The 14,142-nt window shown below is 35.9% G+C and overlaps 1 protein-coding gene across 2 annotated transcripts in view; it reads right to left on the reverse strand.

The window, feature by feature from the left end:
• Positions 1–14,142, reverse strand: part of LINGO2 (leucine rich repeat and Ig domain containing 2) — a 370,915-nt gene that overhangs the window by 73,950 nt on the left and 282,823 nt on the right. Inside the window, exon 4 of one of the 2 annotated variants that reach the window (XM_055272391.2) lies at positions 10,194–10,276. The exons of the other annotated variant lie outside the window; for it this stretch is intronic. The gene's annotated coding sequence lies outside the window, so the exon portion shown is untranslated. The remainder of the gene's footprint in view (positions 1–10,193; positions 10,277–14,142) is intronic. 2 annotated transcript variants of the gene reach the window in all.

Below are 14,142 nucleotides of genomic sequence, written 5' to 3' on the forward strand. Positions count from 1 at the left end.
TTTACTATAAAGTAACAGTAATCAAAACAGTGTGGTACTGACATTAGGACAGACATATAGACTAATGGAACAGAACTGAGAGTCTAGAAATAAATTTATTGTTTTTTGACAGATAATTCAAAGGGAAAAAAGTTTTTTTTTCAACATATGGTGCTGAGACAAATGGATATCCATATGCAAAAGAATAAAGTTGAACCCCTACTTCATATCATACACACACAAAAAATTAACTCAAAATGAGTCATAGACAAACTTTAAGGCTCTTAGAAGAAAACACAGGAATAAATCTTTATGATCCTGGGTTAGCTAAGATCTTCTTAGTTACAATATCAAAAGCACAAGAGATTAAAAAAAAGATAAAATGGGCTCTATCAAAATGAAAACTAGTACTGCAAATAATACCATTAAGAAAATGAATAGACAACCCACAGAATGCAATAGAACATTTGTAAATTATAAATATCTAATAAAAACTTGTAACAAGACTCTATCTAGAACTTTTATGACTCAATAATAAAATAACCCAATTAAAAATAGACAAAAGATCTGAATAGATATGTCTCCCAAGAAGATTTAAAAATGACCACTAAACACATAAAAAAATATTCAACATCATTAGCCATCAGGGAAACCCAAATCGAAGCCACAATGAAATACTACTTCACATCTGCTAGATGGTTACAATAAAAAAGGCAGATAGCAACAAGTGTTGACAATGATGTGGAGATATGGGAACTCTCATATATTGCTGGTAGAGATGTAAAATGGTGCAGCCTGTTTGAAAAACAGTTTGGCAGTTTCTCAAAAAGTTACTATAGTAACATAGGTATACCACAAAACCCAGCACTTCTATTCCTGGGTATATACTCGAGAAGTAACAATAAGTATCTATACAAAAACTTGCATGTGAACATTCATAGCACCATTTTTCATAATAGCCAAAAAGTAGAAACTTCCAAATGTCCATAAACTGATGAATGGATAAATAAAATGTGTTATCCGTATCTATGCAAAGAAGTATCCTTTGACAACAAAAGGGAATGAAGTACTGATACATGCTACAATCGGGATGAATCTTGATATCATTATGCAAAGTGAAAAAGGTCATTCACAAAAGATCACATATTACATGACTCCAGTTATATAAAATGTCCATAGAGGAAGCAGAAAGTGTACATCATTGTGAATATTCTAAAAACCACTGAATTTTATACCTAACGTGTGTATCTTTAAATTTTAGTAATAAATTTTCTTTTTAATTACAAAATTTAAGTATAACTGATTTGCATGGAGATAGTTTGAGTTATAACAGCATCGATTCAGCATGACTCTGCCCTAACATAGTTTGTAATCTAGACACCTGGACCCTGAGACCTCACCCCTCTGGGCCCCTTTCCTTACCGATATTATACCACTTGATTGTTTTTCAAGCATTATAATCCCTCCCTTTTGCTCCAAATAAAATCTTACATGGAAGCTCAATGTATAAAGCAGAGAAAAGCCCTGTTTTTCTCATTCAAATAGGGATGGAGGTTCTAGATCTCACCCAGTCAGGTTTATTTCCTGAGTTGCTCCCTGCAATATCCTCAAATAGCCACAGAACACCATGGGCTCAACAGCATTCCCTAGAAATACTGTTTTAAAGTCAATCAAGGCTGGACACAGTGGCTGGCTTACGCCTATAATCTCAGCACTTTGGGAGGCAGAGATGGGAGGATTGCTTGAGGCCAGGAGTTCAAGAACTGTCTGGGGAATCTCATAAGACCCTGCCACTCCAAAAAAAAAATTAAAAAATTAGCAGGCATGGTGGCATGCGCCTTGTAGTCTCAGCTACTGGGAAGGCTGAGGTGGGGGGATGATCTATTGAACCCAGGAGTTCGAGGCTGCAGTGAGCCATGATCAGGCCACTGCACTCCAGCCAGGGTGACAGACTCTGTCTCTAAAATAAAATAAATCCAAATGGGTCCAAAGGTACCTTCCAATCTTAACATTATCTGCAGCTTATCACCATGTGGTTTAGTAGTCAAGTAGGTACAACAACATATGGAACAAAGAGGTGGGTGAAATTGAGTGACATTACATCAGTCGACTGGTCTAGGGAAAGGAGATTTGAGTAGAGAAGGGTTCAAGAGAATGAGAAATAAGGTCAAATGTAAGAGGCCAGGTCAAATTGATTTTTAAATCAGCAGTAAGGAACAAAGGCTGAATTTCTGTGACATGACAAAAAAAATTGCTGGCACCAGAATTATTTGTAGGCAGGGAAATAACATTTGTTTGGAAAAATTCCTTTACAGGTTTTTTAGGAGAAGGTGAGACAGGCCTGGATATTTGGAGAAAAGGAATCGAATACTGTGTACATCATTCTGCATTAGGAAATAGCAGGAATAGAGAGTACAGGGGTACAGGAGGAAGAGGCAGAATGCCTGACTTAGGAACATGGCAGAATAGCTGAATAACTTTTAAGGACAGTAAGCAATTTGAATTTATGTGATATAAACCCTCTTCATTGTCACCAAATCTTGACTTCAGTTTGCTGCACACTCAAATACATGGTACTTTAGCAGTAGAAGGTCAGGCAGATGGGTGAAGTTATATGGGCCACTTTTCTATTCCATTTCATTAAAAGTGATGGAATTGTATTTGATATACATATTAGTTAGAAGCTTCATGACCATAGGGATTGCTGAGCTCTGTGCATTTTCATCTTACTGCGGAGTTTAAATACCCTAAAGTGTGGTCACAAACTGTGAGAAAGCCTCAGGCTAAGCATTTATAATGTTATTCCTGGCAAGAGAAGTGGCCTGATAAGGGAGATGCCTCCTGTGGTGGACAGTCAAGAAGACACAGGCAGGGCATGAACTCAGATCCACATGTATGCCAACAACTGCCCTGCATGTCAAAGGGAATGTTGGTCTCAGCTGTTAACCCCGAGCCTCTGAAGGACAGTCACATTGTGTGGGTCACTCTTATAACCACGGGATTAACGAATTTATTTCTTCATCTAGGGTGCAGTGGGACTTGGTGATTACGTTCTTTTGCCAGCTTTGTGTCAGTACAATCCCACCTTTATTTTCCCCACAAGAGTTGGTTTAGGACTTCATAAAAGGAAACGAGACTCCTCTTACCACCGAGCAAAATTGCCTTCTCTGCTTTCTTTTTGCCCACCACTGGGTAGTGGTTGGGAAAAGAGTGGAGGGAAAGGGAAACTGAGAAGCATGTATAAGGTCACATACATATGAGCTGCTCTCATGGAGAGGAGCTGGTCTCATGTGGACTTTATGCCTTCCCCACATGCAAGAGAATGGAGAGTTTAAAAAGATTCTGGCTTACCTTGCTTTTTTGCATGTGGCCAAAAGGGTTATAGGTTCCTCATGATTTATCCTCAAGGATAAAAAGTTAATCAAAGTTAGAGTCTCCTAGGTTCTAATCTTCTCTACTGCCTTTCTCTACTGTCTCTACTGTCAAGGTCCATTCAAGGGCAGTGAGAGGAGTGTGATGCTAATCATAGTTTTACAAGATGTAGCCTGACTTTCTGTTCCTGCAACAGTCCATTCAAGCCACCAGCTCCTCCTTTTCTCACCCTACTTCTCTGATTGGCAACCCCTCCATACCGCCTGGCCAAGGCACTTTACTCCACAAGCCATTCATCTATCATCAGTTATTTTTGTTGGGGTTTGTAGCTTTCTCAAGATGATCATTTTTGCTCATAGCTGCCACCTCCCTGGGCAACTCCCAGTTATAGCCCCAAGGAGCCTACTTTCTTTTCTTCACCTTTATGATATCTCCATTCAAAAACTGTCCATCTGAAATTGACTATTAAAAGAAACACCACCTTCTCTAAATTCCTGTTCTCAGTCTTTGGACAGCAGCAGAATCACTTGCAGGGCTTGTTACGACAGATTCCTGAGCTCCACCCTGATTCTGACTGTGGAATTACATGAAGAATGCTGCCTGAGATTTTGTTTTTCTAACAACTTCTCCAGTAATATTGATGTTGCTGGTCTAGGGTTAGCATGTTGAGAACTACTGCTTTACACATTTTAAACCTATAAAATGTTGCAATGATGTTTCAGAATAGGGTACTCGAGTGTATTTTCTGAGCACTGGGTCTCTAAGTAACAATCATGTTTTTAGGGATGATAAAAGACATTTTGACACATAGAATTCCTTATTTCTGCCTTCCACTTTTGATCTTTTTATTTCTTTTTCTTCTCCTTTATGTATATTTTTAAATTCTTCACTTTTATTCGCCTTTTCCTCCTGCCCCAAGCCTGACTTAGAAGGGTCTCATGATCCAGATGATTTTAACATATAATAGGAATAGTGTGAGAAAGAAGCCTCAAGGTAAAAGGAATCTGCTTATCTGCTATACTCAGGGAAATCTCGATGTTAAACTAGTGTGGTCTCTCCTTCCTCTAGCATAGTTATTCAGGAATCAATCAATCAGTCAAAATTATCCAAATATCCTGCAAACATTTGGCTTACAACTTTTATCAGTATTTTCAACAACTGTCAAATACGCTTGTACAGAGGAATGTGGCGAAGACGGGTAGTGAATGAGAAGAAGCTGATAGTAAGTAGCTCTACTTTTAGTTTCTTATTGTCTACAATGGCTCTTCATTTTGAAGCCTGAGCTTTGCTTTATGGCTGGTTCCTGGCTTGCTAATAAGAAGCAGATGTTTCCCACAAAGAAGGGATGTCTGATTTTTTTCTATACCCCTGCTTTCAACTTGAAGTTGGAAATCAGTAAGTTCAAGGGAATTTATTACCTTTATCCTCTTAGTACATAAAATTGGAAGATGATAGGGTTTTAACTAGTTGTCAGATTGTTAGGTGAAAGGATATTTCTGGCTAAAGAATGGGGCTTTCATTGCCCTTATTTTCTTTTCAATTCTTTCTTCGGTTCCTAGAAAGAAATGAAACTAGTTACATTGCTAAGGTGAAGAGGTACATGCTCTGATATTTTTGAAGTGAAGTTCTTCAGGCCCTGATACCTCTTCATGCCCAGATGTCAATCATTTCCAGCATGTGCAGCCTTTTTTGCCACCACTGTGTAGGACGTGGTTACTACTCAGAAATTATGGCAAGTTAATCTGCAGGCCTTATTAAATAATTCTTAGAAACACATGAACACAGTTGGTGTGCTCGAGCATTTGGAAAATTAAATTATTCTTTAGAATTAGCCTACTGAGCTGGAAGAAAATAAAGAACACTTACCAAAGGGGAAAAAATGACAAAAAATTCTAATGACTAATGGTTTTTAATTATAATTGCATAATAGTTTCTTGATACAAGTGCTACTCATTGTTTTGATAATTCACTGATCCATTAGGCCCCTCCATACATATGCAAGCACCTAGATTAGAAAACAGAAGAATAAGAATACGTAATTGCACTCAAGTGCCTTAAATTAGATCAATTCAATGGCACTCTTAACCATCCTACTATTAGCAAATGCTGAGAATATGAGAAATGATAAGCAACTTCCAACTGATATACTAGATAATTGTCTTATCCTGGATAAAAAAGTAAAATTTAACAAAGGTAACATTTAGTTTATAGTAATATTATTTTTAAAATTTCTGATGCTTATGCATAGTGTGCTATAAACATTCATCTACTAGTTTTTATGTAGACACAAGTTTTTATTTCCTTTGGACATATTCCTAGAAGTTGAGTTGTTGAACCACAAATTATATTTTGTGACGGTCTGACCTTGAAGGGCCCACATAAGATAATTCTATCTGTGTTGGTGGTTATAAGAATCTAGGTATTTGTTAGTCCTCATAGAACTGTACACCAAAAAAGTGACTGCTACCTCATGCAAATTAAATATTTTTAATAATTTAGAAAACTCCAAATAATCTGTATAGGTTTATAAATTGCATCAAATTATTACATGAATCATTAACATACCTCTAGTGCTTCAAAAACTAAAGTTTGTACAAAAAATATAGTGATAAAAAAATAGTTCCTGAAGTGAATAATTTTTAGTGGGTAGAGTTATATATCACATATAGCAAAGTTGTGTCTCAAATTGAATGTCAAGAGAACTGGAAATTATTTGATCCAAAAGGCAACCAAATCGTCCATGCTACTCAGTCCTTATTCAAGATCCTTTAACAAAATGGAAATATATTAGTGGGAAGTAATTCTTGGATAGGAGCTGAGATAACAAGTTCCTCTTATTAAAACCTACTGATTTCATTCTCCTATTCTCCCAAGGCTTAGCAAAAGCAGGCCTTACATTAAAAAATTTCTTGTAGGATTGAGAAAAGGTTCCACTTCTGTACATGGAGACTACAAATTTTTTATCCAATGGAGAATTGTTAAAAATTATAAAAATGCATAGAACACACACATAGGACAATAACATATTGAGAAGTTTTAAATTGTAATTTTTATGTCAAGCCCATAAGGAAATCATCATTGCAGGAATTCTGAGGTTCAATGTTTAAATAACATAAGTAAATTAGTACTCTTCCCTCTGTTTAAATTCTGTGTTTAACATTGTCTGGAAAAATTTATATCAATACATATTACTTGTGATATTTTCAATTTTCAAAGCAATTATTACATTAGGAACACAGGTTTTGGAAAGAATCATAACTAATGTCCATGAAAGGGCAAGATGCGGATAGTTCTGATTTTAATAAAAAAGTTAGAATGTACATCATCGTGACAAACTAACAATCACAAAACTAGAGCTATCTTTGTCCCTTTTCTACCCTCAAAACAACCTGAGACTCAGGTGATAATCCCAGTTTACCTTAATGTTAATTTTCAGTTATTCATTAATTTGTTCATTTTACAAATATATATTGGATAAAACTATGCAACCCTGAACTGTGCTGAATGTTTCAGATGCAATGGAGAGCAAAACACTTGAACTCTGATTTACAAGAGGAGACCAAATAATCACACAAATATTTCATGAGAAACTGTGCTAACCATTATGAAGGAAAAGTAAAAGGGACAAAAAAAAAAAAGATACCTCAGGGATATATTAAGGAAATGTATCTATTCTGAAGTTTAATGGAGGCTTCCTTGGGGAAGTGGCATTTGATCCTGATTTTGTGACCAATGACCTGCATTTCCGGATTCCAATTTCTTTTCCCTCCTCGTTCCAGCTAATATCCAAGAATAATCTCAGAGTAATTGCTTTAGGTTCCAAATGGGACCTAAAATTACATTGAAACCTGGCAGTAGATACAATGGCAGTGGCCTATGTGGGACTCTGAGCATAGGCTTGGCATTATGTACAGGGTTTCTGTTGCAGTTCCCACCTCTTCCAAATATTTAGGTCAGACTATCTGAGGTACAACATGAGCTGCAAACCCTTTTATCTTCTAGGATATTTTCATCCCCTGAAAGTCTGACTTCTTACATGAATTTAATATTATCAAGAAATAGGAAGGAGAACTGTATCTGACAAATATGACATTTCAAATCAGAGTCAGAAGTTCTTATATTAACAAAGACAAATTTCCCACAGAAATAATAATAAAAACCCCTAAGAGACTACTATGAACACCTCTATGCACACAAGCTAGAAAATCTAGAAGAAATGGATAAATCCCCAGAAATATACTACCTCCCAAGACTGAACCAGGAAGACATTGAATCCCCAAACATATCAATAATGAGTTCCCAAATTAAACCAGTAAAAAACAAAACAAAACAGCCTACCAATGCACAAAAAGCCCAGAACCAGACAGACTCACAGCTGAATTCTACCACATGTGTAAAGAAGAGCTGGTATCAACCCTACAGAAAATAGTCCAAAAAACTGAGGAGGAAGGACTTCTCCTTGACTCATTCTATGAAATCAACATCCTGATACCCAAACTTAGCACAGACAACAACAACAACAACAACAACAACAAAATAACAACTTCAGGCCAATATCCTTGATGAACATAGATGGAAAAGTCCTCAACAAAATACTAGCAAACCAAAACCAGCAGCATAGGAAACAGCTAATTCACTACGATCAAGTAGGCTTCATCCCTGGGATGCAAGGTTGGTTCAACATACATAAATCAATAAATGTGATTCACCACATAAACAGAGCTAAAAACAAAAACCGCCTGATCATTTCAATAGATGCAGAAAAGGCTTTTGATAAAAGCCAACGTCCCTTCATGTTAAAAACTCTCGATAAACTAGGCATTGAAGGAACACACTTCAAAATAATAAGAGCCATCTATGACAAACCCACAGCCGACATCATACGAAACAGGCAAAAGCTGGAAGCATTCTCCTTGAGAACTAGAATACCACAAGGATGCCCTTTCACTACTCCTATGCAACATAGTACTGGAAGCCCTAGCCAGAGCAGTTAGGCAAGAGAAAGAGATAAAAGGCATGCAAATAGCAAGAGAGGAAATCAAAGTATCCCTGTTTGCAGACATTATGACTGTATACCTAGAAAACCCCATAGTGTCTGCTCAAAAGCTCCTTGGTCTGATAAAAAAAATTCAGCAAAATTTCAGGATACAAAAACCAAGGTACATAAGTCAGATCATAAATCAACATCTATAAATCAGTAGTACTTCTATATATTGGCAACATCCAAGCTGAGAGCCAAGTCAAGAACACAATCCCTTAAGCCACAAACAGAGTAAAATAGCTAGGAATACAGCTAACCAGGGAGGTTGAAAGATCTCTACAATGAGAATTACAAAACACTGCTTAAAGAAATCAGAGATGACACAAATTGGAAAACATTCCATGCTCATGGATAGGAAGAATCAATATTGTAATAATGGCCATACTGCCCAAAGCAGTATGATTCAATGCTATTCCTATCAAACTACCAATAACATTCTTCTCAGAATTGGAAAAAGCTATTTTAAAATTCATATGGAAACAAAAACCAGCTCAAATATAGCCAAGGCAATCCTAAGCATAAAGAACAAAGCTGGAAGCATCACACGACCTGACTTCAAGCTATACTACAAATCCATAGTAACCAAAACAGCATGGTATTGGAACAGAAACAGACCCATAGACCAATGAAACAGAATAGAGAGCCTGGAAATAATGCCATGTGCCTACAATCATCTGATCTTTGACAAAGTCAACAAAAGCAAGCAATGGGGAAAGGGATACCTAGTTAATAAATGGTGCTGGGCTGACTGACTAGCCATATGAAGAAAATTGAAACTGGACCCCTTCCTTACACTATAACCAAAAATTAACTCAAGATCAACTAAAGACTTAACTGTAGAACCTAAAACTATAAAAATCCCAGAGGAAAACCTAGAAAATACCATTCTGGACATAGACCTTGGCAAAGATTTCATGATGAAGATGCCAAAAGCAATTGCAACAATAACAAAAATTGACAAATGGGACCTAATTAAACTGAGGCACTTCTGCACAGAGATACAGAATGAAAGAAATACATTCTCCCATATAGAATCAGAAAATATTTGCAAACTATGCATCCAACAAAGGTGTAATATCTAGACTCTGTAAGAAACAAATTAACAAGCAAAAAACCAAACTTCGTTAAAAAGTAGACAAAGGACATGAACAGATACTTTTCAGAAGACATACATGCAGCTAATAAGCTTATGAAAAAATTCTCAACATCGCTAATCACTGGGGAAATGCAAATACAAACCACAATGAGTTACCATCTCACATCAGTCAGAATGGCTATTACTAAAATGTCAAAAAATCACAGATGAAGGCAAGGTTGCAGAGAAAAGGGGGCATTTATACATTGCTGGTGGGAATGTAAATTAGTTCAGCTATTAGAGAGAACAGTGTGGTGATTTCTCAAGGAGCTTAAAACAGAATTACCATTTGACCCAGCAACCCATTATTAGGTATATATGCAAAGAAATACAAATTACCACATAAAGACACATGCACACATATATTCATTGCAGCACTATTCACAAGATGAGGAATCATATACACTATGGGATACTATGCAGCCATAAAATAGAATAAGATCATGTCCTTTGCAGCAGCATGAGTGGAGCTGGGGGCCACTGTCCTAAATGAACTAACACATGAACAGAAAACCAAATACTGCATGTTCTCACTTACACATGGGAGCCAAACATTGAGTACACATGGACACTAAGAAGGTAAAAACAGCCACTGAGGCCTACTTGAGAGTCGAAGATGGGAGGAGGGGGACTGAATAACTACCTACTGGGTACTATGCTTATTACCTGGATGATGAAATAATCTGTACACCAAACTCCTGTGACATGCAGTTTGCTAATACAACAAAGCTACACATGTACTGCTGAACCTAAAAGTTAAAAAAATATATCAGTTTCCAACTATGGCACCTAGGGGAATATATTTATTTTTTCCATTCCTTAGTAATGGATTAGCAAACACATAATAAAAGCTGACCACAACTAGTGAGCGTTGGGTAAGGAACCATGGAAAGAAACGAAGGAAAATTAGAACCCTAATCTGGTCTTTTATGTTACTCTGGGCAAATACAAAACTCACCAATGAAACAAACTGAAGGCAGTGACAAAGAATATTGTAATAATATAATCAGGCATATGTAATCTATGAGTAAAATAGCAAACATAGTGGTCAGATAGATCAGAATTTAGCAGGGCTTATCTTTAAGTGGTAGGGTCATGGCCTATTCCTAATTTATTCTTTTTGCTTATCTATACTTTCTGAATATTCTACCATTCTATTTTTTCATTAGGGATGCAAAAGCAGTATTTTTTTCTAAAAATAATGTATATATATGTGTGTATATATTATATTGCTTATCAAATTCAGGATTTAAGCCTCAGTTTTTTCACCAATTTAACCAATTTGCTGAGTAACCTTTGGCAAATTCCCCCTGCCTCCTGGACTCAAGTTCTTCCTACTTGTCAAATGAGATGGGCCAGGTCTGTTTCCCAAATTTAGCCAATCTTCAGAATCCTTTCAGCCAACTGTTAAAAACAAAATCCCAAGAGCACCTGAAATCAGCCAAATGAGACACTCCAGAGAGAAAGCCCAGGAAGATGCGTTGTACAAGTGCCCCTAGGTGATTCATAGAAATAGCCAAGCTTGAGAAACGCTACAGTAGACGATGCTTATGGTCACTTCCAGTCTGAATGGGCCGTCTCTGCGTTAACATTTAGTACACAGCATGCAATCCCTCTCTAAGTGGGAAAATGAATCTTGTTGGAACTGGGCAGGAGCACTTGGAGCACAGCCTTTCATCTGGTCAGTGTTAGGGTCATGCTAGGCTTATACAATAAACTAGAAAGTGTTATTTGGGAAGCTGAGGAGGGCAGACCACTTGAGGTCAGGAGTTTGTGACCAGCTAACCAATACGGTGAAACTTCGACTCTACCAAAAATACAAAAACTAGCCAGGTGTGGTGGCAGGCACCTGTAATCCCAGCTACTCAGGAGGCTGAGACACACAAATCACTTTAACCTGGGTGGTGGAGGTTGCTGTGAGCCGAGATCGCACTACTGCACTCCAGCCTGGGCAACAGGGTGAGACTCTGTCTTATAAAACAAAAACAAAAACAAAAACAAAACAAAAAAGTGTTACCTCTGCTTCTATTTTTGAGGAGATTGTGGAAAATTAGTATCATAATCTTTCTTAAATCTTTGGTAGTATTCACCAGTGGAACCATCTGGGCCTGGTGCATTATTTTTTTGAAAGGTAATTATGGATTCAACATCTTAAACAGAGGTAAGCCTATTCAGATTGTATCAATTTCTCCCTGTTTTGGTAGTTTGTGTCTTTCGAGGATTTAGTCCACTTTATCTAAGGTAACAAAATTGCAGGAATAGTTGCTTGTAGCATTTCCTTATCACTTAAACCTCCTTGGAATCTATAGTAATGACCCCTCTTGCATTTCTGATATTGGTAATTTGTGTCTTTTCCTTATTATTATTTTTGGCTAGCCTGGCTAAAGATTTGTCAGTTGTATTGATCATTTCAAAGAAACAGCTTTTGGTTTCATTGCTTTTGTTTTCTTTCTTTCCATTGCATTGATTTTTGGTCTAATTTTTTATTATTTCTTTTCTTCTGTTGCTTTAGGCTTAACTTGCTCTTTTTTTAATTTTCTATTATGGTGGAAGCTTAAATTATTTAGATTTTTTTTTCTAATATATGCACTTGATGCTACAAAATATTTCTAAGGACTGATTTTTCTGTAACATACATTTTAATAAGTAGTATTCTCATTTTCATTTAGTTCAAAATATTTTAAGTTATTCTTCAGAGTCCTTTGACCCATGTGTTTTGTACAAGTGTCTTTTAATTTCTAAATATTTGAGATTTTCTAGCCGTCTTTGTTATTGATTTCTACTTTAATCCCATTGTAATCTAAGTACGTTGTATAATTCTTATTAAAGTTTTTGAGGTGTTTTATGGCCCACAGTGTGCTCTATTTTGGTGAATGCTCCACGTGAGTATCAGAAGAATGTATATTTTCCTATTGCTGGATGGCATATTCTATAAATGTCAATTAGATTAAGTTGATTGGTAGTGCTGTTTGGATCAACTATAGCATTATTGCTTGTCTGCCTGCTTGATTTATCAATTATTGAAAGAGAGCTGTTAAAGTTTCCAACAATAATAGGGAATTTGTCCATTTCTCCTTGGAATTTTATCAATTTTGCCTCTTATTTTGATGCCTTGTGGTTAGGTACACATACATTTTGGATTGTTATGTACTCTTGGAGAACTGAGCTATTTATGTTATGCTCTTTTTTTATCCCAGATAATTTTCATTGTTCTGAAGTCAATTTTGTTTAATACACTACTTCTATTTCTTTTGATTAGTAGGAACACAGTAAAATTTTTTCCATCTTTGTTTTTAAGCTGAATCTTGATCTTTAAAGTGGGTTTCTTGCAGATGACATGGAGTTGTGTTTTGTTTTTGTATTTTTAATTCACTCTAAAATGTTCTATAATTACTGCATTTAACCATTAATATTTAAAGTAATTGATAAAATTGGATTAATATCTACCATATTTGAATTGTTTTATATTTGTTACATTTGTCCTTGGTTCTTTTCTGCCCTCTCTAGATTTAGTTGAATATTTATATGATTCAATTTTAGCTCCTCTTTTGGAATATCAGTTATACCTTATTAAATTTTATTAAAAATTAAATTTTGCAATATACATACTTCACTAATAAAGTCCAATTTCAAATACCACTATATTGCTTGATATGTGGTGCAGGTATTTTAAACAGAATATCCTCAAAATTTCTCCCTGTCATCCTTCGTGATATTGCTATCATTCATTTCACTTGTCCTATGTGCTATAATCACTCAATATATCATTTCTACTACTACTTTAAACAGTTATCTTTTATATCAATTAAGATTAGAACTAAGAAAAATAAAATATTTTATCCTTCTTTATTCCTTCTGTTACACTCTTTTCTTCTTGAGTTTCTGACCTATATAATTTCCTTTTCCCTGAAGAATTTATTTTAACATCTGCAGAGTGGTCTTCTGGGTCATAAAATCCCTCAGCTTTTGTTGGTCTGAAAAACTCTAATTCTCCTTTTTTGAGGTTGAGTTTCACTGGATATTCTATATTTGTGGATTTTTTCCCTTTCAACGCTTTAAATATTTATTTCATTCTGTTCTTGCTTGCACAGTTTTTGACAAGAAGCGTGATGTAATTCTTATCTTTGTTCTTCTGTGAGTTGTTTCTCAATCCTCCACTCCCTGCTTTCTTTCAAATGCTTTGTCTTTTGCTTTCTGAATTTTGAATACAATACGTCTAGGTGTAGTTTCTCTCTCCTCTCTTTTTTCTCTTCTCTTTTTCTCTCTCCTTGCTTCCTTTCCTTCCTGTTTTGATATTTATCCTGCTGGTGTTTGCTGAACTTCTTGGATCTGTGGTTTACTATCTGTCATTAATTTTGGGAAATTTTCATCATTATTACTTGTATTTCTTCTCTGTTTTCTCTCTTTTAATTATGCTTATAATATACCTTTTGAAATTGTCCTACAATTCTGAATGTTCTCTGATTTGTTTTTGTTTTTCAATTTGGGAGGCTTCTATTGACTTATCTTCAAGCTCACTGTTTCTTTTCTCAGCTGTGTCTGTTCTACTAATGAACTCCTCAAAGGCATTCTTCATTCTATTTTTTATTTCTAGCATTTCCTTTTGATTCTTTCT

Source organism: Symphalangus syndactylus, chromosome 3 (genome assembly GCF_028878055.3).
Source record: "Symphalangus syndactylus isolate Jambi chromosome 3, NHGRI_mSymSyn1-v2.1_pri, whole genome shotgun sequence".
In the NCBI taxonomy this organism is placed as follows: Eukaryota; Metazoa; Chordata; class Mammalia; order Primates; family Hylobatidae; genus Symphalangus; species Symphalangus syndactylus.